The sequence below is a fragment of the Neomonachus schauinslandi genome, chromosome 9 (genome assembly GCF_002201575.2).
Source record: "Neomonachus schauinslandi chromosome 9, ASM220157v2, whole genome shotgun sequence".
Classification (NCBI taxonomy): domain Eukaryota; kingdom Metazoa; phylum Chordata; class Mammalia; order Carnivora; family Phocidae; genus Neomonachus; species Neomonachus schauinslandi.
The window spans coordinates 29,516,532-29,541,717 of NC_058411.1; the positions used below are offsets into that span (position 1 = coordinate 29,516,532).

The window sequence follows — 25,186 nt, forward strand, 5'->3', positions numbered from 1 at the left end:
CTCAGTCGGTTAAGCGGCTGCCTTCGGCTCAGGTCATGGTCTCAGGGTCCTGGGACTGAGCCCCACATCGGGCTCCCTGCTCAGCAGAGAGCCTGCTTCTCCCTCTCCCTCTGCCTGCCACTCTGCCTACTTGTGCGCTCTCTCTCTCCCTCTCCCTCTGCCTGCCACTCTGCCTACTTGTGCGCTCTCTCTCTATATCCAATAAATAAAATCTTTAAAAAAAAAAATTTCAAAGACAAATATCAGAAGTTAATAAGGTCTACTTACTTGTAAACCACAAGTCAGTTCTTAGATTTTAGCTCCTGAACTATCCCATTTCTCTAGATAAATATGGGGACTTTGAGAACCTTTTTCTAGATAAACTCCCTCTGCTAATGGGAGTCACTCTGGTAAAACAATTTGGGAGTATCTATTACAATATCCCCTGGCCTGACAACCGCCGAGAGAAACATATGCCCACGTGCACAGAGCCAAGGACGAGGATATTCTTTGCACCTTATTTGTAACCAGGACTACTGAAAACCACCTAGGAATTCAGCAACAGGAGAATGGCAGAAAAACCATGCTTATATTCCCATGATGAGTCTACATAACAACAGGCAGCTGTTGAAAAGGACAAACTAGGTTTATATGAAGTAACAGAGATCTCCAAAGCATGTATGTACCTGAATGACAAAAAGTTACTGATATTCAATACAATACAAATTATATGAAGTTTTAAAGCACAAAAATAACCTTCATATTAGAAGTGAAAATATAAACACCACATCAACAAAGCATTTAGCTCTGGAGAGCTAGCAGGGAAACAGGAAGGGGGAGGTAAGGAGAAAACCTTATAAGCAGACTCATTTATTACTCTTATTAAAATTAATTTTAAAAACATCTCGCAAGGACTTTACAGGGTTATTAGGTGACTTTGGATCAAAGAATAAGGTGAAAAAGGGGGTGCCTGGGTAGCTCAGTCAGGTAAGGTCTGACTCTTGATTTCGGCTCAGGTCATGACCTCAGGGTCGTGAGATCGAGCCCCGCACTGGGCTAAGCAGGGAGTCTGCTTGAGATTCTCTCCCTCTCCCTCTCCTCTCTCTCCCTCTCTAAAATAAATAAATAAATGTTTAAAAATGAAAAGATTACATTAACATCTCAACTAAAACAGGCATGCTCCCTTTTAACTACTTAAGAGTCCTTTCCCACCAGTGGCCTACACTTTGTGAGAATGCAAACTTAACTTTTTAATAAAGGTCAGCTTATGATAACAATGATAAGGGTCTCCTTCTTGTAGTGGAGTCTTCAGAAAATCAGGCCCTGGATGGGAACCAATGAATTCCTCTACTTTCAACCCTGGCAGCGTACCATCAGCCTGGCTTTCAAACAACCCTCTACCTACGTGGCTCACGGAAAATGAAATACACTCTCGATTCCGGGAACTGCATCACCAATGTTCTATCTACCCATAACAGCTAGCTGCCGCAGTGGAAAAGAAAAGAAGAGAGGAAGAAGGGAAGGAGGAGGGAAGGGAGAGAGGGAGGAGGGAAGGGAGAGAGGGAGGAGGGAGGAAGGATGGAAGAAAGGAAGGAGGGAGGAGAGAGGAAGGATGGAAGGCAGGAGGGAGGGAGGGAAGGAATAAGCAATTTGTTGCTGAAATACCTATCATTAATGTAAGATATACTTTAAATATAACCAAATGCACTCTCTCATTTTTAGTTACTATAATGCCATGATTTAACAGAAAATAAATTGTAGAAAAGTAAATAGGAAAACATCCTCCTTATAGCACTAAGTATAAAAATAGCTTACAAAACAGCATGCACAGGATTCCAAGTTTGCTTTTAAAACATATACATGGTCACAAAGAACGAAAATGAAAGAAAACTATCAAGATGTTAGCAATCCTAAAAAACAAATGACCTAGTTTCTTCTACAATAAATTACATGAAAAGAGAGGGATAAGGGAAAATGTTACAGATTAAGAAAAGACTTAAAAGAGACAAATGCAATGTGTTATCCTGCTTGGATCCTGAGTCCAACAAACTAAATTGTAAAATCACAACTTTGAGACAACGAAAGACACTGAACATAAGCTGGGGATTATAGGACTGGCTAGTAAGTAATATTAAAGATTAATTGTTAATTTTGTTAAGGGTAATGATATTGTGACTTTTTAGAAGTCATCTGTTAAAAATGTTTACTGAAGTATTTACAGGTAAAATGATATAATATCTAAGTTGTGCTTTAAAACAACAACAAAAAAAAAACCTCACAAAAGCAAGAAGATCAATGTAACAAGAATGGCAAAATGTAATTGTCAAAGCTAGATGATGGGTACATGGGGGCTCATTGTGCTCTTCTCTCTACTTTTGTGTATGTTTAAATTTTTTCACAAATAAAAAGCAAAAATGCTAACAGGGAGAGCTACCCCTGAATGGTGGGGACTGAGTGATCTGCTTTGAACTGGGTGATTTTTATTTTGATCTGTGCACCTTTTAGGAACATCCAGATTTTATACAATAAATATGAATTACTTCAGTTACCTGAAGAAACAAATGTTACCTTTTAGTGGATGGATGGGTGGGTAGACAATGGACGGATGGATGGATGGATCTTCCAATGCCCAGTTCCAATGATGCCATGTCCACAGATTTCATTCTCCCTCTACAGACACCTCAATGCATTTTACTTGTATTTCCACAAAAGGCTTTATTACATTTGGTCATTTGTTATGGCAATTTTTAATTATGTCTTATCTCTTCCTCTAGAAATACAACTTGATTACAAGAGGCATTTGGTTTTTTTATGTATCTATCCTGGTCAACAACAACCAGGTGTTAAATAGTTGTTTACTTAATTGAAGTAACTCCTCCACTAATAAATCCAGAGGGGAGACAAGTGGCTACAGAAGTAGAATATCTTACTTCTTGTAACTACAAAGGCTTTAAGGCTAAGACATACCCAGAGGTCCCTATACAAAGACCAATATCCAACAAATGTTACCTCATCAATTTCTCAAACCATTTGTTTTCCAATTGACTGAGGGGAAAACATCAGTCAGTAGCAAAAAAAAAAAAAAAAGCCCAGTTACTGAATTAAGTTACAGACTTAAAAAAAAAAAAAAAAAAACTCGGGGGGGGGGGGGGTCAAAGTCCATTAGCTCTTCAGTAACCATTTCATTACTTAACCTACTGAAGACTCATCTAGAGTAGCAGTGCATCAGTGCATTTTTATTAAGGACACCATCATGGCAAGAACACAGAACCAGCCATGTGCTGGAACAAACAATGGTTCAGGAAACATCCCTAGCTCTGAAGAGGCTGGTGCCATGTGGAAAGGTTACATGACCACACCTCTCTCACGTCTTCTTTATCATCCACTCACTTGGGGCCTTGGCATGTTTGGTGCAGGTAGGAGCAGTAGCCTTCTTCAAGCGTAGGACATTCATCTCTATAATCTCTTGCTTAAAAATCATTTCCAAAAAGGTACAATAAAGGCATCCTCCCAGGTGCAGTAAAACCACCAAAACATGGCATACTACACTTCCCTAAATGGAAGACTTCATCCACCATGGCCTTAACTGATGAAAGCCCCTCAAACACTTGTGAAGATATTTACAACTTCCTTTTATATGTAAAATACACTTAGGTATTGACAAACATTAAAATAAAGCCTAGGTTGTAAAATAAAACCCCCACCACAGTTTCCCAAACCCTTTGGAAAAGGTATATTGTGAAGAACTGGCAGATGCAAGCTCCCCACAAGTTTCATGTCTAGTTCCACACTGTGCTCTGCTCCCAGAAGCCAAGTCTTCAAAATTTCTTTACCAACCCAACCTTTCAAGGCAGGTAGTGGCAGAGGTCTGCACCATCCCCACCCTGACTTCCACCCACATCCATTCAATGTTCATGTTCTTGCTTCTCTCTTTTCTGGTTCTTTACTTTAGACATTTGCTCAAATCGACTCTTATTAGCAACTTTTAAATTTATTAAGACGTCAACTAGAAAACAAATGGTTTGCGAAACTGACTAGTTAACATGGTACCAGTATAAAAAAAACATATCCATACAAATCCAGGGCCCAAAATAAGGACCAGGTACCAAGAAATAAGGCAGTTCCTCCAAAGACAACCTAATTCAACGTCTCTTAGCATTTGTTCTACTTGTCACTGGAATGCGTTTCAAAGAGGCAACTCTTTATTTGATGTGGACAGCTGTGCCCTCATGTTTAGAAGAACTAAGGGTAACACTTCAGTGAGAACAAGTTGTCCCTACTCCAGAGAAAAGGGGCATGATATTATTAGTAAATGTGAAGGGGTCATACCACAGTTCTAGAGGCTGGCAAAAGTATTTCCTAGGCCAAAGGATTTCACAGAATTTTCTTTTTTAAGAATAAAGAAGGAGGCTCTGAATAATAAATAAGCATAGTGAAATAACTCTGAAGTGACCACAAGGCACACCAAACTCCATTCCCATTAGTCATGGCCAAAGATGAAAGGAAAACTCTGCAATCATCCCTTTGCTACTATAAAATTTTAATATTTTCCTATTGTATTATGGTCCACATTTAGTTAATAAAATTTTGTCTAGTATTTATCCTAAAAAGTTGTCCCCCTTTTGTACGCTCCGTGCCACAGGGAGACTTCAACGTAGGCCGATCCAAAGAATCTCACAAGTGTGCTTGAGGTAAGCATCTGAGTTCTTCTCAGAGTTCACATATTCAAAGTCCTTTATTAATCTGTTGTCTGTCACTGGACTACCTCTAATGAGGAAACTGTTCGCTTCGGTTTCAAGGAAGACATAGTTTGTTAGGATGATGGGCAGGAAAAAGAAAGCAGGTGCATCAGTGGACATGAGGCTGAACAGCCAGGAAGGAGGTACCACTTTTCAACTCACCTCTGAATCTGCTACAGTTACTCTACTGTCTGGATGGCCGATGTAAGGCCTAACGATTATTCGGTTTCTTGCTACCACCACATACAACACCAAGAGAAGTCTAGGAGCATGCACCAACACGTATTTTTTTCCTTTTCTTTTTATACTTACTAAATCGTTGGGACTTCCCGTGAACAGTAAGAAGCATGTCTTTACTTTGTGTATCATATCAGCAAACTATTAGTCTATGCAAATGTGACCAGTTATTCTTTTATTTATTTTTTTTCAAGAAAAGAAAGACGTGCAGAGCTTTCTAAAATTTCCTCAGCTACTCTCCCATTAAAAGCAGAAGCCTGGGATGCAATGACCAAATTGAAATAAGAGAAAAATTTAAACAACATCTCATTGCCCTATGAGCACATAGCTGTCTACACAAGAAAGGGAAAATTCAAAGCAAAAATACAATACTTGGAAAATTATTCAAGTGTTTCAATGTGTGAAAGCAAATAATTTAGTCAGAGATTATCATCAATTAACAGCGCTCTTTCTCGCTTGGGGGTTTAGAAAGAATATAGCCATCCGATTTTTTTTTAAGGGAAGGAAAAGAAGTACGCTTTCTCAATTCGATTTTGTATTCTAGAACAATGTTACTCAAAAAATAAATAGATAAAAATGTGTAAGAATGATGGATTTAATAAGATCTACATAGGACTGCCTAGAAAATATAAGGTTTCGTGGGTTTGTTTGGTTTGGTTTGGCCTTTTGGATTTTTGTTTTCTTCTGAAGAAGGGAACTGATTCGGATATCCCTCAAGTGGAGAGTCTTTAGAAAGGAAGTGTACATTTAGAAGGCCAAGAAAGAGTCCTGCCACTAACAGGTCTGGAAGACTGCTCAATGAAGCCTCCCTCGTCTGTCTGAGCAGACCCGAGCTAGTAGGAATGCTTACGAGAGAAATCTCCCACCTGACCTGACAGACAGACCGTCCCAGCACCATCAGATAGTATCACCATTAAAAGGCGTGTTTTAAGTGCTCAGGGGTTCAGGTTGTTAAGCTGAACAAAATTCAAAAGACAAGGTGGAGCCGCTACAATACAAAAGCCAAACAAGCTTGGCCTCACAGTAATCCTAGAACTTAAGGCTTCTGCTAACAACTGTCATACTCAAATTCAATCGGGAGCTGATCCTGCCTTAAGAGCGTTTAAAATACCGTCAGACACACAGGGGCTGCACAGGAGGTGCGTGTTTCTATTGATTACAGGCACTGTTGGAGGGGAAAAAGGTGACTCTTGAAAAACAACTTCCAAGACTGAGGTGAAGACCAGAGGGCACTCCGTACCAGGGCCTGATTTCTCTTCCTTCTGAAAGTACCCGACCTACCGTCGTCATGGGGCATGCCTGCAGGCTGCTTGCTGCACCGCTAAGCAATTCTTGATGGTTCCAAAGATGCTACGTTCTCAAAGACAGTTTTTCTATTGCGTTGCTAATAAAAGACTCGGGCTTTTCAAATGGCCACAAATTACAGAGACCTAAAAATCCTTCCTGGATTTCACTCTGTTGAAGAACGATGCTGGGTTTGATCAAATAAATGCTACCAGGAAAGTGTCCTAATGTACTTTAAAAACATTGTCAGAGATAAGAATTCCCCAATTCCTCTTACTGAAATTCAAGGAAGGTTGGAGACAGCCAGCCACTTTGAAAGCACTGCTCCGATTACCCACGAGCTTCAGAAAAGAAGCCCTAGGCTCTGCACAAAGGTTTACTACAGGGAGATGCTCAGATAACCTTGACTGTCCTTTGTAGGCTGTGGTGCTCCAGAAGAGCCGACTCCTTAGGCAATCTGCTTCTGCTTCTAACGAAGCAGCAGGTAAGAAAACTCTCCAGGTCTTCGTTTCAGCAAAACCAAAGAAACCTACACATCCCAAACGACTTGTTTTATCTGAATTTAAGAGTTTAACATATTACAGCACTTGAAGCTTGTGGAAATGTCTCGCTCAATCTGAATGAAGCTGTTACTTTTCTCAATACGAATATAATACCCTTTTTCAACTGATTAAAACGTCTGAGAAATGTCCACCGAAACATGAGAACAGGCCTAAGGTGGGCCTGGGTTCCTACCTGGGAGTAAAAACCAGGGGGAACCACGCTGAGACCAAGGGTGACAATCACATCGGTAAACGTCAGGCAGTAAGTACATCATCCAAGCATCTCAACGTTTTTCAGGATAAGCCTGACTATTCCCAACTGTCCACCAACGCACCACAGTTGACATGAGTTGGACTATAAACTCCCATCAAATTTTAAGAAACACATAGATTTTTTGAAACGTAATTACTATGGAATGGGACACAAGTAGGTAATGAAAACCTTCTTATTATTAATTTAAGTAGCCGAGAAAAACCCTGAACTGTTTTAACTGTAAAGACAACAATGCTGAATTCAGAAATCAGAGTAAAAGCTGCACAGGAGCTTCCCTCCCTCTCCAATTCTGTTTCTGCCTCTCAGCAGTAAAACAAAGGAGGAGGAAAAACCAGTGAGGAAAAAACACAGGGTCCACATGCGGTCAATCCAAACCTCCCTGCACAGAGCAGGTCTGCTGAGCACAAGCGTCTGAGTGGCATTCCCTTCCCCCGACAGGACTTGGCGACAAATCCACCAACTCACCTTCTTCCACTTCAAAGTTAGCAGCAAATCTTGCTTTTGGGTCCAACTTGAGGTATTCTCTCAAAACCTAGATTAAAATAATTATGAACTTTAGTATAATAAGGCTATTTCTGAATTCTGAAAAACATACAATTGTACCTCACAATATTAAGGAGGGAAAAATCAGTTACAAATCAAATCCCAACTGTGAAAGGATATACTCTACCTCTAAAGCCCTCTTTAATGGGTAATCTCTTTGTGTGTCGTTCGATGCACATTTACATGTATGCCAACCAACAGCCACTCCCGCTTTAAACAGATTCTTAAACCCAGTTATTCAGTCTCTAAGCAGCTTGTGATGGAGGGCCTCAGCCCATCATCTGTTCACGAAGTCTGAGGAGAAACTCAGGAACCTGAATGTGTACAAAGGCCCCCAACAAAGATTTTGATGTAGTGAGCCTGTCCCATGCCTACGGGAAACACTGTTTCGAACCACTGGTTCTTAACAGGGGGTGACTTTCTACCCCAGGGAATATCTTGCAACGTCTGGAAACGTTTTTGGTTGTCACAACAGGGGGAGGAGATATGCTACCTGCATTCAGTGGCTAGAAGCCAGGGATGCTGCTAACCCACCCTACACTGCACAGGATAGCCCTCCACTACAAAGAACGATCCAGTCCCAAAGGTCAACAGCGGTGACGTTGAGAAACCCTGTTTCAAAGCAAATAACTATTCTGATCATTTAGAAATTTTACAATTCTCACACTGGTCATTTCAGATGGGTTATAAGCTCCCACTACAGATATGAACATTTCCTATGAATGGTAAGCTTATCGTTACCTTCAAGGAATATACATGCATGCCCCATATTAATAATATGCAGTATATGAACCCATTCTAAAAATATTAAAATAAACCAGAGTGATCATGGTATCTCCCCTGTATACACGTCCTTAAGAGTCTTCCAAGAAACTAATTTTTTAATGTTCACTAAGGTGAAACACTATGTCAAACTATGTTAACCCCCCTCAAACTTTGTTCCCAAACATATAAAATGGAAGCTAAGGAGAGTGAAATGAAAAGAACCAGAACTTAGTTTCCCTCACAGATATTCCCTTCCCAGTAAGGACAAGAGGGATAAAGTTCCTCTTCCCAGCCTGTCCCCTTAGATAGTAGGACTCCCACCATTTATTCAGCCAAATATACAGACAGGTACTTCAAAACCCACTTTCACTGCATTCAAAATGAGACTTACTGAGGGCCAACCATGTCCCCACACCATGACCTTATGCAACACAGCAGAAGAGAGCTTGGTCAGACCCTGTAGCAGGTCTTTCCTACCCTACTGTAGTCACATGGTGTAAACATCAGGAAGAAACCATGGGGAAAAGAAACCTATAAAGTTAAGTATCCCAGATACTAAACTCTGCAGTTTTTACATGACTGGCCTACACGCTGCATCCACAGAACAAGAAAATAAGTACGGAAACCTATAACACTCAAAACTTATGCGTTGTCTTATCAAGCTTAATTAATGAGCTGTAACTGCCTAATTACATAACGAAGACACACCTGACAGCTGATGTGCACCAGGAATCTAGCTAGGTACATGAACAAACACGCAACATTTAAACCAAATGAAAGGATACGCTATATGAACACACTTAGAAGATCCGATCAGAATTAGTCCATTCTGACTAGACATTTCCCTGTTGTGGCATATGAGTTTATGTTCTAATTAGAGACTGATTTCTTCCTCTGAAGCCCCAGTGTGTAAAGGAACTACCTAAATCGAACTCAAGCACAATCACCCCAGGCAACGAGTACGGGGGCGGGGGGGGGGAGGCAGACTGGCCTTCACATCCCCAAACACTGGTCGGGGTGCTGGCAGGGTAGGCTGGATCTGGGTCAGAGGCAGTGCTCCCATCTGGAGCCCCTACCCCTGCTCCGGGAACCTCTGCACCAGCCAAATCACTAGGAAGCTTCATGAGTAATGTGCTGGTCCAAAGGTAGGGCTAACATACATTGTAGATTCAAGGTGTCTGTGAAACCAGTGTAGAGCCCATCACTCCTCCACTACAGAGAGAGAAGAACTGGGGGAGGCAGCCTCAAACACAAGCCAAAAAGCTAATGACCTGGTCAAGGACGACTTCTTAATATCCATCAGTGGCTAAGAGAACCAAGGAGAGTACTTTTTGTTTTATGAAGCAAAATAATTTCCAGGCTTTCCTTCCTTTTTACAAGAAAGGAAGAAAGAGGGGAAGGCCTAAAAATTACTAGGGAGGCTCAGAAATAATGCACAATATGAAATCTACTTAACCCAACCTCCATTTTTCTAGATTTAAATCACTCTTCAATAAAAATTCATAATTGAATTTCAAAACATAAACACTTTATTTTTTTTCTCTCACCAGTGAAATATATTCTGTTCCAAAAAAGAAAGGTTGCTCAATTTCCTGTCAAAAGCAATCCAGAGAAGGCCACCTACACTGTAAAAGCAGCAAGAAAAAAAAATAACAAAATGCTGAAGAAAAGCCTGCGTGTGTGGGTGTATATACTAAGTGCAATGTAACTACCACTCTGGGTTTTTAAAAGCTTTTTTTTTCCCTTGATCATTCTGAGAAATATGAAAATTAGTGTAGCTGCTAAAGAGAAGTTTGTCCTCCAACCTTCCTAAGGAAAACAAGCCCTATGATGGATTTCAGTTCCACCACAGAGAGAGGTATGGGTGGACATTCAATGCCTTTGACCCATGATTCTTTGTTCTCACAGGAAAGGGCAGATTCTACCAAACAGACAACTTACATGTCATGTTTTCAGAGAGGGAAGGCTGCTCTGACAATTAACCTTCTCCCCCTAGCTACCCTCCCCCTTGCTCCAAACCTCTGGGAGCTAACCACTCACCACTGCCTAGATTATGGTTTAGAATAGCATCGAATTCACCACGCTGTCTATGAAATTCCCCTTACCCTGTTTATGCTTTCTGAAACTCTAAATTCTAAGATAGCAATCAACCAGCCCAACACTTTTTATTAAAAGCCTACTGAAATATGTTCAATGCTAAGAGAGATACAGTGTGGTGAAATAAAAAGAGAAAGAGAGAAGGAAAGCTTGAATAGCTCACCAGCAAATTGACGACAAAAGAACAGAACATACAAAGTCAAAATTAAATACAGTATTATTGAATTGTAACAGTAAAAGGCCCTATTTCTATAAAGCATACTTTCCATGAGGAGTTTGACACAGTAAATAACAAGCAGGGAAAAGAACATATTAATGAAATGATGGTAAATACTTTTTTATTTTATTTTATTTTAGTTGGCTCCACGCCCAATGTGGAGCCCAACGTGGGGCTTGAACTCACAACCCTGAGATCAAAACTTGAGCTGAGATCAACAGTCGGATGTTTAATGGACTGAACCACCCAGGTGCCCCATGAAATGATGGTAAATACTCTAAAATCAGCACACCAAAAGACAAAGCAAGATGTGGCAGAAAGCCTACTTTATGGGGCAGCTGCAAGACAAGACAGCGTGAGAAAGCAAACCTCTTAAACCTTACAAATGATTTGTCCGATAAGCTAACAATTAACTATTAAGTCAACTAACAAGAGGAGCTTTTTGTTCTGTTTTGCTTAATAATCTCAGATCAACCGACGCCAAAAAAAAAAAAAAAAGGCGACTAGTTAGTACAAATAACTTTCTCAGAACCACTTAAGAGTAAGTAGCCAACATGATAGCCTATCACCCCTACAGAGTTTAGAAAGTAGTTTCTATAATCATATAAGGGCATTCCACAAAACTGTAATTATGGTCCTGAAAATCATCAAAATTACATAGTACTATCAATCTAATCCACAGACCAGATCTTACACTCTCCAACTATCCCAGTAACATCCCTATTAGTAAAAGGGTCCAATCCATCCAGGATCTCACACTGCACTTAGTTTTCACATCTCATTAGTGTATTTCAATCCAGAATTCCTGACTTTCCTTGACTTTCATGACCTTGACAACTGTGAAGATTCCAGGCCAGTTTTGTAGCATGTTCCTTAACTTGGGTTTGTCTGATACTTTCTTATGATTAGCCTCCAGTTATGAATTTTCAGCAGGAATGCTCTTATGATTAGCTTCCGGTTATGAATTTTCAGCAGGAATACCAAAGAAGAAAGTTCCCCTCCTTGTATCCTACCAGGTGGTACATTAATCTTTTTCCCTTACTGGAAACATGAACTTCTATCACTTGATTTTAGGGGGACTTGGCCAGATTTCCACTACAAAGTTACTCTTTCTACTTTGTAATTTATAAGTACCTTGTGATAGGATACTTTCAGATTATATAAATATCTACCAACCAACATTTGTGTCCAGTGATAATTCTTGGCCAAATTAATTATTTTATGATGGCTGCCAAAAAGCGAGTTCTAGTCTAATAACTCCTACCATTCTAGAAGCAGAAAAAACAGTATTTAGAAACCAAGATCTGGGTGTGATTATTGCAACTGGTTTATTGTTGCTCCTAGCCAGGAGAATAGAAGAACATGCATAGATGCACACACCCTTCCTTCTTTATTTCTTTCTATATCTATGTATATTGCAGACCAGGAGTTCATACAGATGCCCTGAATTCCTACCCAATTATGGGGTCTTTCTAGCTTTCCCCTCTCCCTTCCCTGTAACAGTAGTAAATGTAGCTCCCTTAACCTCACTTTTCCTTCTTGGACTTAGCCCCCCATGTCACCTAGATGCTACCCCAATCTCTCATCTATCATCAGAAAAAGCCCACTCTCTCTAAGGGACCAGTAAGGGAGAAGCCCAGAGAGACAAAAATGTTATTAGAGACTATATAGGATACCATTTTTGCAGAGTCCAAATAGGCAAAGCTAAAAATATACTGTTCACAGATACACTCATTTTTAAAAGCAAGGGGATGCTCAACAGAAAATTCAGGATAGTAGTCACCTCCAGAGGGAGACAGAAGGATAGAATCATAGGGAAACACACAACTTCAAAATACCTGTGTTCTAGTTCTTAGTGAGAACCTACAAGCCCTAAAAACAAGTTCCTTGGCATACACAACTATGCCTCACTAAACCACCAGGAGGTCATCAGCAGAGTCTCAATTTTACATTTAAGATCTGAGGCCTAGAAAGGTTATGCGTGTTGCCTGGGGTCACACAACCAACAGGCTGGAGCTCAGACACAAACCAGGTCTGACTCAATCCTCTATCTACTGTGCGCTCAGCTATTCCTCAAACAGAAGAAAGAAGATGGGCAGGAGAGATGGAGCTATGGCTCTAAGGCTAAGATTCCTCTGTGCCTCTGAACCATTTCCAGACTGTTTTTAGGGTATAGGCAAGTCTAGGCGCAAAACTGGCAGGCGGGGGAGGGGGGGGTGCAAAATCTTCCTAAGGGCTGCAAAGGGGGTAGAGGCACCACTCTAGGCCATACTGAGACTGCAAGAACAATATAACCAATCCTTTAGGGAGAGTTTCTAGCACATTCCATAGGCCACAAATTCTGGCTCAAGTAAGTCACTAAATAAAATCTCCTCTCAGAAGGCTCTGGTAAAATCTTATTACTAACTGTTTTGTTTTGAAATCAGGAAACAAGGGAGAGAAAACCAGCAACCTATTCATGAAGTTCCAAACAAAGCCTAAATAGGGCGAAATTATACATCACTTAGCACACTGCATGAAACATGAAATTAGTGACAAAATGTTGAGCCCTTTGAAAGAACTTGTATAATGGGATACTGAGGCACAGCAATAATACTTCTCTGAAGGAAAGACCGGACATCCTGGGAAGCTTAAATCCCACTCTGCTACCTGGGTGTGGTTTAAAATTCCTAAAACCCAAAAAAGATGGATCTCCATAAGAAGAAAAGAAAAAAGCATAATTTATCTTCTCAAAACATCAGATATAACAGCATTCTAACTGCATTTTTGGTAGAAATACCTCGAGTCATTTAGTGATTAATAACAACTCATACAACCTAGAAAAGTCTCATGATTAGCACTAATGATTTTGTGATCTTAGTTCAAGCTTTCTCTATCTGTCTTTATAATGGAGTATGTTTTCCCACTGCTGACTTCCACGGGGTGGAGCATAAATTGAATCAGAAGTAATTTTTGGCTTAGCCTTCTCCCCAACTCCCCCCCAAAACCTGCTAATAAGTTCTATCTTCCCTTTCTTTTTCTTTCCAAAGAGGAAAAATCTAGACCTAGCCCACAGACTAAAGAAAATACCACAGAACAAAAGAAAACAAAGGACATGTGCAAGATGGTGCAAAAATAATTCAAAACTCATGCAAACTTCATGCTGGAGCCTAAAACAGTCTACAATACATAAAGGTTAAGAAATGCAAAGTGGTCCTGTAAAGACAATAAGCGCACGAGAAGCACACGAAAGGACAAATCTCATTAGATAAAAAAGAAAGCTATTTGGGCGCCTGGGTGGCTCAGTCGGTTAAGCGACTGCCTTCGGCTCAGGTCATGATCCTGGAGTCCCGGGATCGAGGCCCGCATCGGGTTCCCTGCTCAGCGGGGAGTCTGCTTCTCCCTCTGACCTTCCTCCCTCTCGTGCTCTCTGTCTCTCATTCTCTCTCTCGCAAATAAATAAATAAAATCTTTAAAAAAAAAAAAAAAGAAAGCTATTTAACAGGACTCTGCAGGGGCAAGGCTCCCCCCCGCCCCGGCCGGCCGCCCCCAGTTTTTTAGTTACTTTCTTTATGAAAAGCAATCAGGTGCTGTTGAAATCAGCATCTAGTGTTAGAAAGACAAGAAGTTATCCTGAGGTATTTCTAAATGAATATGACAAAAAGAATAAATTAATCCATAAGCACTTGTTTCTTACATCCTACTGTATTAAACTTACATGATCACAAGATGAGCAGTAATCATCCTAGAGAATTTAGGGACAACAGCCCAGCTTTAGAAGAAATTTAGAATCTAGAGGCACCTGGGTGGCTCAGTTGGTTGAGCATCTGACTCCTGATTTCAGGCTCAGGTCATGATCTCAGGGTTGTTAAGATGGAGCCAGATGGCAGGCTCTGAGCTCAGCGGGGCGTCTGCCTCTCTCCCTCTCCCTCTCCCTCTCCCTCTGCCCTTCCACCCCCGCCCCTGCTCATGCTCTCTCTCTCTCTAAAGTAAATAAATCTTTTTTAAAAATTTAAAGAAATTTAGACTCTAAAAAATAAATACGAAAAAAATGTATTATTACTTTAATGTTGGAAAGGGGAAAACCCTGAAACATATTAAAGAGTTTCCTTGTAAACTCCCAGATAATGAATTTGGGGCAAAAATCAGTATGGCTATTTAATAAATAAATTCTCCCAAGCTAATCTAATTTAGTGATATTGAGACAACCCACTTAACAAGGGACTGCAAGACGTGAATTTCTAAACATTAATGGATCTGACAACTCATGAAGACACACACAAAAAAAATCTTCTTCCCCTGGAAAGTATATACAATGGTCCTTTGATCCCAAGTTGTACAAACTACTACTTATTCTTCCTTTCCCTGAAACTCTAAACATGAAAGTTAGAAGTAAGTCCTTTTGCAAGCTAATTATCTTCATCTTGAGGCTTCTCCAACTTAAAGTCACTTCTATCTACCCATTTGCTTGAGCCAAAAACCTAAGATTGACTATCCATTCCTTTCTTCCACAGCCCACATCCATTCTGCCAACACCTGTAACTTCTACCTCCTGAAGAACACCCTGAATCCTTCCCTCCTCTCTATATCCACTGGCAATACACTGGTCCCAGCCACTATTCTCTCTCAACTAGGCAACTGCCCCAGATTCCTCATTAATTTCTACCCATGAACTTTTTCCACAGAGGAGTCAAAAATGACTTTTTAAAAGGTTAAACTACATATTTTTATTCCCCTGCTAAAAACCTACCAGCGGCTTTCCATATCCTGAGATGTCAAGAAGTGTGAACGATATAAGATTTTACTCTAATTTCCAAGCTAATAAGTTAAGACTGTCACAGGTGTATGGATACCACTGAGGATATGAGACATGTGGGTCAGAGACAAAGGACTTCATTACTCACAGCAATAGCAGTAGCCAGAGTACCAGCTTTTTTTTTTTAAGATTTTATTTATTTATATGACAGAGAGAGCACAAGTAGGCAGAGCGACAGGCAGAGGGAGAAGGAGAAGCAGGCTCTCCACTGAGCAGGGAGCCGGATGCAGGGCTCGATCCCAGAACCCTGGGATCATGACCTGAGCCAAAGGCAGCCATTTAACCGACTGAGCCACCCAGGTGTCCCTGGAGTAGCAGCTTGTTTGGTGCCAGTCCCTTACGTCCCAATTTCCACCAGGTAACACCTGCACAGCAGTGGGTTGTGTTACAGGAGAGTAACCTCGAGCTTAATGAACCAAAATCTTTTATAATGGGCAGTATGCCTGCCTGAACTTTACCCCAGAAGGAGACATTGTCCTTATTATATAGACAGTAAGTGTGACTGATCTTTGCTCTGGAGGGTATCTTCCAAGGCTGCTGACTATACAAATCATCCTTAAAAAAGACAGTCTAGAACAAAAGTAGTCAGTGCAGAAACACAAGACACAGGGAAAACTGTCTCCCAACATTAGAATAAAAGCCAAATTTCTTACCATGGTCTACAAGGCCCCACATAATTGGCCTTTTTCTCTTCAATTTCATGTTGAACTCCTATCTCTTCAGCTTACTATGCTCTAGCTCCACCGCCATCTTTGGTGTCCTCAAATAAGTCAAGTTCTTTCCTGACTCAGGACCTTTGCATATGCTGTCCTTTTGTCTGAAATGCTCTTTCTCTGGCTTAGATATCACTTCCTCAGAAAAACCTTCTCTAGGGGCACCTGGGTGGCTCAGCCAGTTAAGCGTCTGCCTTCCAGGGTCCTGGGATCGAGCCCCGCATCGGGCTCCCTGCTCCGCAGAGAGCCCGTTTCTCCCTCTCTGTCTGCCTGCCACTCTGCCTATCTGTACCCCCTATCTCTCTGTCAAATAAATAAAAATCTTAAAAAAAAAAGAAAGAAAAAAGAAAAACCTTCTCCAGTCAATCTATCTATATGAGACCCTACACTCACTGTTTACTCCCTTTTTATCACATTGCTCCCTTATTCATTTAGTCAGTAAACATTTATTGGGCACCTACTATGTACCAGTCATTATTATTGTAGGCACAATAATTACCTTATCTACTTATTTACTTACTAACAGTCTTCCTTGAGGGTAGAAATCTTGTCCTTACATTCATCCACAAAGACCTAGAACTTAAAAGTTGTGCCCTCAACAAAACTCTGTTCAATACGAAGTACCGAAATGCTTCCACATCAATATGGGGAAACAGCATAGCACTGAGCAAAAAGCATAAAATTAGAAGCTAGAAGTCCTAAATTCAAACCCCGGAGTCATCATTTAATGACACCTGAGCAATTCTACCCAAGTTCCCTACAAAATGGAGAAAATTCCTCTCCTGCCTAACTCACAAGATTATTATGAGGATCAAATGACAGAATCTATTAGGAAGCCCTTGCAAATGCTAAACATAATTTAAAACTAGTAACAAATCAATAGTTAATAGTCACAAGATAGTCATTCATTCAATAAGAATATACTAGGTCTTTGAGAGTTAACTATTAATGAAAACTAAAATGTACATCAAAATGTAAATTAAAAATGTATAACTTAAAGTGAGATTAGAATATGGTTAGTTCTTTAATAAACTTGAAGGAGAATAGTTTTTCCCCTTGAAGTACCCTTTGGACATGCTTTAAAAACTCTCAGACAAAAGGTGAGTCACCTTTACCAGCTCCTGATCCCAGAATATTAAAAGAATGTCTTCTGGTTACTTATTTTTAAGCAAGCATTTCAAATGCCAATTTAGAAAATTTTTAGACTATATTTACACCCCTGAATGCCAATCTCCAAAACAGAAATTTTTAGCTTTCTGGCAAAATTTATGGATTTATTAATTTTGTCTCCTTTTACTGACTCCATCTAAAACCAAATGCAGTCTCTTTACTTCAAGGCGGGAAGTGTGTGTGTGTATGTGTATGTGTGTATCTCTGCATTTATGCGTGTGTGTGTGTGTGTGTGTGTTTGCATGCACGCATGTGCAGTAAAGAGAAAGTAAGCTCCATCTTACATTTTTTTAAGTAGAGCAGCTTCTGAGTCAATGCACAGGGCTGCCAACAGGAGGAAACAGAGTGATCACACTGAGGTCCAAGCACAGGGCTGCAACCTGAGCACAAACAAGGACAAGTCAACTCAGACAAGCCACACACCTGGCAGGAGTTCACCAACCAACCCATCATCTCCCATAACCCTGCCATGCAATTTACACAGAAACTCACTAAAAGGGGTACTGCTTCTATGATGTAAAATGATGACATGTAAACTGATAAAAAAGGAGGGTCTAGGCGACATTCATTATAAAGGAAATAGAGTGGAATGTGAGAACAGTATGATCAAGATTTCTTCTGTACGACCGTTCTCAAATTCGATGCACACATATAAATAACTAACAGAGGTACATCATGATCATAAAAAGGAGGAATAATAACATGAACTGGTGCTTTTAAATATTAAAGTCAAGAAGAAAATATGAAGATGAGGGAAAGTACACGGGAAAGCTCTTGGGAGCCAAAAAGACATGCAGGCTGAGAGGGATGGAGGCAGACAATCTACAGCCTATACATAAGAAACACTTGTAGAGGTATATATTTCAGCACGTATATACAATTATATCTGGTAGTTTTTCATTACACATTGAAGAGCTCTCCAAACTGCTTCCTTACAGGCTGTTTTAATGACGGCTACTGACTCCAAATTTGGGAACAAGGAGCAGTAATAGCATACTACTCACGAAGTCCTCAAGAACCGCAAGTACTGGCATGGTAAGTCCTCAAGAACCGCAAGTACTGGCATGGTAAGAAGTACAAATACAATCTAGGTCATCTAGAAGCTTCTACCTTGATTTAGTTTAAATAGACAATGTCTAAACCTGTCTTTCAATTAAGTAATTCCCCTTATTAATAACAGTGATGGGGCGCCTGGGTGGCTCAGTCGGTTAAGCGTCTGCCTTCAGCTCGGGTCGTGATCCCAGGGTCCTGGGATCGAGCCCCATGTCAGGTTCTCTGCTCAGCAGGGAGCCTGCTTCTCCCTTGCCCTCTACCCACTGCTCCGCCTGCTTGTGCTCTCTCTCTGCCAAATAAATAAATAAAATCTTTTAAATATATACATATATATATATAAATGATAGTATTTGAGTGCCCACAATATGCCAGTCACATAATAGTCTCTATCTCATATAATCGATATAACAATCTTAGCAGATGGATATTATTATCCCCCTTTTTTTTATTATCCCCTTACAAGGAGTACAAGTAGGAATAAGTGAAGTTCTAAATCTTGCCCAAAACAAATTAAGAAGTGATAGCATTAGAATTCAAACCCAAGATGATTGATCCTTTTCCAATATTCTTGCTCTTTGTATTCAATGCCACATAACCTCCACTAATAACAGTTTAATACGTACTGTGTTCCTGGCACAATATGGATGAATGAGCTGTTCATTATTTCATTTAATCTCTAAAATAACCCTGTAAGATGGTTATTATGAGCCACATTTTTTTCGTTTGAGAGTAGTTACGTGACTGCCAAGGTAACACAGCTAACTAAGCAGGAACCCAAACCTAAGTCCATCTGAAACAAAGCCTGTGTTTCTACTACTGTAGTACATAGCTTCCACCTTATAGTATTTAGAGTAATTATAATTTAGGAATTACTTATAAATTACTAGTTTACTGTTTATAATATTACATGAAAATGCACATGATAAACTATAAACTATGTTAAAATATGTTATAAATATTTTTCAGAAAAAAACTAGAAAGATAGATGGCAAAAAAAATTATACGAGTGATAGGATCACTGGCAAATCTTTTTCTAATTTGTTTTCCTAGTTTCTCCTTAATTATGATACATAACTTACATAAAGGTTTTGTAAAACACGCACATACACACAAAAACCACATTTTAGTATTTTTTTCCCTCTGTTCTCTGGAACCTATCAAAATGAAATTTCAACTAGAAAACGTGATACAAGTTTAACATACCTCCAGAATTGAACAAATGGTGAACAACAATGAAAACTATGCCGCAGAATTAAATCACACAGCATTAAGGAAAAATAAACAGCTTTTCGATTTTTGTATCATACTTACCCAAAAAAACAAAGTAAGTAAAAGAGACAGGTATTCAGAATTCCTTAAGTTGGATGAAATGCTTGGAGGAAAATTACCAAAACCAACCAAGTTCATGCAACTCAAGAAAAACACACTTGAAAACTACAGTACAAAATCTTCACAGAAAAAAAGTCCATTTTAGTGACCATCCAGGCATTTGAGATTAGCAATTAATCTGAAGAAATGACTTAGTGACTCTAAAATGTCATTTAAACTAAACAACTAACCAGAATGTGAATGCCCACATTTAACCAAATTTACTTTTCAAAATATATATGCTTATCTTGCTCACTGACCCCACATCACCTCCGTAAAACCTCTTCAGAAACAGTTTAATCATAACCTGCAAGTGGGAAGTGCATAAATTTCATTTCCCTAATGGAAACCACCACTCAACTACTCACTGATAGAAATATAGTATCAATTTTCAAAGCCATCAAATACTGTGCATTCCAAAAGAAGAAAACCCTGTGGGATTAGGAGGGAGAAAGGGGGAGCTTCAACTTTTTCCAAAATGTTTTATGATCTTAAACAAATATGGCAGAAGGTTAAGATTTGATGAAGCTAGAAGGCATTATATAATTCTCTACCCTTTCTAGCCTACTTGAAATATTTTTAAAGTAAACAGAGTAATAAGTTTTAATATCTGTAAGTCAATACAACACTCTTCCTCTTAGTATACTTGTACTGATTAAAACACACCCAACACCATCTCAACATCCCTCCAGCCCAACCTGTGACATTTTACCACCCAGGGAAGCCACTGTTGACATGAATACCAAACAATCCTAATATTTAGTTTGTTCCTTTGCAAAGCATGAATTCAGAAAAATTACCATATGATGGAAAAAAAAATTCAAAATTATTTATGCAATGATGACAAACTAGTCATAAATCCCAAGATGTTTTCTGTGTACACCTTGAATCCATTTCTAAATTGAAAATAATAGGTTTACCTCTCAAAATAGCATACTTCCAGAACAGACAGTCCTAATCTCCCACAGGAAAGCACAGGCTCAAGACACCTTACAAAGTGTGCCACCTACTCTTCACACCAGAAAAGTCATTTTTGGTATTAAAGTGACAAGAGAATATATTAATGACAAGATTGAGGGCTGAAAAAAGCAAAGAGATGTTAAGAAAGTTGAGCAGTTAACTTTCTTCTCACTAAAGAACCAGAATAATATTTGTATGTGCTTTTGACCCCATGGGCAAAGGCACGAAGTGGAAATTGCTGTCATATACAGGAAACAGATGGGGTGGATAATGCAACTAGATAATCAACTGCCCCCTCTTCCCTTTGCTAGAATGTAAAAAACATTCAGTTAATAACGAAACAAACTAGAAAAGCGGAAGTTCATAGCTGACGCAGGACTTGAACGCATGAAGGAACATGTTACGAGCACCACACACTGGTTAGAGCTAAATGACAAAGAAAGTTTCAGCAACGTGTTTCCTCACTCTCAGAAATGACTGTTACACTTGCCACAGCCTCCTCAAAGCCGAGACCCAGCTATACGACACTTCACCAACCAGGTCCCCTTAACTGAGGTGCAATTATTTGCTGTATTTAAGAACAAGTATTTACTTTAAGTAAATACACTTTCTTTTAAGGTGTTAATTCCAGTATAGTTAACATAGTGTTATATATATATGATTCACCAGTTCCATATATTACTCAGGGCTCATCAAGGTAAGTGCAGTCTTAATCCCCATCACCTATTTCACCCATCCCCCCACCCACCTCCCCTCTGGGAACCATCGGTTTGTTCTCTGTAGCTAAGAGTCTGTTTCTTGGTTTGTCTCTCTCTTTTTTTTTTTCCTTTGCTTATTTGTTTTGTTTATTAAATTCCACATATGAATGAGATCATACGGTATTTGTCTTCTCTGACTGACTTCTTTCACATAGCATTATACTCTCTAAATCCATCCATGTCATGGCAAATGGCAAGATTTCATTCTTTTTTATGACTGAGTGACATTCCATTGTATATATATACTTCTTTATCCATTCATCAGTCGATGCACATTTGGGCTGCTTCGTATCTCGGCTATTGTAAATAATGCTGCAATAAACATAGGCATGCATGTATCTTTTCAAATTCGTGTTTTCATATTCTTTAGGTAAATACCCAGCAGCAGAATTATTGGATCATATGCTAATTCTATTTTTAATTTATGAGGAAGCTCCATACTCTTTTCCAGAGTGGCTGTATCAGTTTGCATTCCCACCAACAGTGCACGAGGGTTCCTTTTTCTCCACATCCTCGCCAACACTTGTTTGTGGTTTTGATTTTAGTCATTCTGACAAGTGTGAGTTGAGATCTCACTGTGGTTTTGATGTGCATTTCCCTGATGATTAGTGATGCTGAGCATCTTTTCATGTGCCTGTTGGCCATCTGTATGTCTTCTTTGGAAAAATGTCTATTTATGTCTTCTGCTCATTTTTTAATTGGATTATTTGGGGGTTTTTTTGGCTGAGTTGTGTAAATTCTTCATATATTTTGGATACTAACCTTTTATCAGGTATGTCATTTACAAATATCTTCTCCCATTCAGCAGGTGTCTTTTAGTTTTATTGACTGTTTCCTCTGCTGTATAATTCAAACACTTCTTAAACATCAACTGGGTATAAGGCTGAGTTTCAAAAAGCTGCAGAGTTCCAAAGATCCCAACGGCAGACTTTCCTCTCAAGAAGTTTACAGCCCAATTCATGGTGAAGGACATGTAAAAACAGCAATAATAAAAGCCAAAGTGTTGGCCAGCACGACCTCAACAAATGGCAAAAGAACATAAAGCTTCTAAGATCAACTCAATGGGATCAAGGAAAGTTTCCAACAGGCAAAAAAGAGACAGAGGAAAAGCAACTGGGGGAAGAAACAGAGAATAAAGACAGAAAAGGCTGCAATGCACATGGTGTGTGAGTAAACAAAGAGTATAAACCATGGAGATACACTTTAAATATTAAACATACAAAGAAACACTTAAACTCTAAAGACTGCGTGGAAATTTTCCTCAAGAGCCACCGGAGACAGACTGGCTTTCCTATCAATTCAGTGTCTCATCTAGCTTTGGCCTCAGAGCCAGGGAACCAGATGCCTCCCTCGACACCATTTCTGGCATCCATGACCTCGTGTGGGATCGATCACCACGCGATTACAAAGATGACTAGCGAATCCCGTCATCCTAACAGCGTCAGTTAGGGCACAGGGCATGTCATTCGGAGTTGTTGTAGTACAAATGCTCACCTTCAAATACAGAGAAGCATTCAGGTGAACTTGGAATGACTTGTAATTCTATCAGGCCGCTGAAGTAGGAGTATTTTTTTTTTTAATCTATGTTGCTGCTAATGCCTTACGAAGTTTTTGTTATGTTCATTGTACAAGGAGAGGTATGCTAGCAGAGTGAGTGAGCGTGTCTGGTTTTCCCCTCCCAACTTTACTGAAATCTAATTGACATACAAAATTATATTAGCTTAAGGTGTGCAATGTAACCATTTGATAGGTGTATATGCTACAAAATGATCAGCACAATAATTTTAGTTAGTACCCATCACCTCACGCAGCTACAAATAAATATTTATTATTGCAAAAGAAAATGCTACAAGTTTAATGATGAACCTGAAAACGTCGTAGTACAATATTAGATCAGAACTTTCAAATAGTGCCTACATTGGAAAATAATAATCTTCAACAAATTAGTCTAAAGAACAAAAATTAAATTTCAGTTTTTTAATTCTATGTAAGCCATAAGCTTTTCAAGAAAAAAAAATGTTAATCTATGTGGGAAATGGTCACATCTTCTAAAGCACAGAAAGCAAACTCTGCTAGCTTCAATGGTAGACTGCCTCATGGTGCCCCTAGGTGAGGTGTTCAAACAAGATGAAATTGTGGCTTCTACATTTAAAAGGCTACCTGGACAAAAGAAAGGCTGAATACCATACATGGCAAATAATGTCAACCAAGCACCACTAACAACCGGATTGCAAAGAAAGTAGTTCATTGGCTGGAACCAAGAGCAAGGGCAAGGAGAAGGACTGAGGGGTTGGTGGTGGAAAGCTGGAACCACCCCACAGTTTCCAAACAACCTGCAGGCAATGAGGAACTAGGGAAGGTTCTCGAGGAATCATCATAATCAGAAACAAACGTGCCTTTATGTACGTGTGCCCACACATACCCATATGCATATTTTTCTCTTTTCCCCCCAGAATCTTCAACAGTAATGTGGAAGAGAGCCCGAGAGAGGAAGGGCACGGAATAAGGAAAGACTAGTAACAAGGCTGTTGCAGCTTCCTAGGTGAGAGATGACTGGGGCCTGAACCCGGAGAGTGGGATTAGAGAAATGAAGGAATCTGTGAGAGACAGGGACATAAAACTGACAGCACCTGGAAAACAATTAGGTGTGATGACTGGGAAAAATGGAACCGAAGTCAAAATAAGAAAGTGCACCACCATAAAATGAACAACTACACTATTCTCAAAAATAGTATTTTTATCAAAGTTCCATTAAGTCATCTTTGAGGTTATTAATATTTATCTTCAACACAGTCTGAAACCATCCATTAGCCACACAGAGACCAGTTCAAGAAACACTCAGCTCTAGATGGGCATTTTGAGATGTGTCAGTCTAGTTCCACTTGAAAATCTGTCAGTTAAGTAGTTTAAATTTATCAAAAGATAGAAGATAATCCACAAAAGAAACATCCCCAAAATAGAACTAACTCAAGATTCTCCACAATGAATTACATTTGCTCAATGAATTTCAAAATAGGATCTAAGTTTCATGCTCCAGTTAATGAGTTTTGGCATTAACTCATTACCTCACACTGTAAAATATAATAAACCTTTTAAAATGACATGCAATATAATATATGGTAAATTATTAACAATGACATTGAAAACAATATAAAAGTATACATATATAGGGGGCGCCTGGGTGGCTCAGTCGGTTAGGCGTCTGCCTTCGGCTCAGGTCATGATCCCAGGGTCCTGGGATTGAGCCCCATGTCAGGCTCCTTGCTCAGCGGGGAGCCTGCCTCTCCCTCTGCCTCTGCCCCTCCCCCCTACTTGTGCACCTGCGCTCACTCGCTCTCTCTCTCTCTCTCTCTCTCTCAGATAAATAAATAAAACCTTTAAAAGAAAATGTATATACAATGTAGTTAGGATTAATGCCTATACAAGAAATAAAAAGATAACATTTTAGAAAAAAATTACGCCATTTTTATCATACCACCTTCTTTTTCCAGCTTTGAGGTATAATCAACAAATAAAACCGGGGCACCTGGGTGGCTCAGTCGGTTAAATGCCTAACCCTTGGTTTCGGCTCAGGTCAAGAGCTCATGGGTCATGGGATGGAGCCCCATGTCAGACTCCACACTCAGCAGGGGGTTTGCTCAAGATTCTCTCTCCCCCTCTCCTTCTGCCCCTTTGCCCACTCACGCTCACTC

At 39.7% G+C, this 25,186-nt stretch overlaps 1 protein-coding gene across 1 annotated transcript in view; it reads right to left on the reverse strand.

Annotated features, from left to right (window-relative positions):
* The window catches only part of SIPA1L1 (signal induced proliferation associated 1 like 1), a 368,372-nt gene that overhangs the window by 279,509 nt on the left and 63,677 nt on the right, over positions 1-25,186 (reverse strand). The window contains exon 3 of the mRNA XM_044918349.1: positions 7,521-7,587. The gene's annotated coding sequence lies outside the window, so the exon portion shown is untranslated. The remainder of the gene's footprint in view (positions 1-7,520; positions 7,588-25,186) is intronic.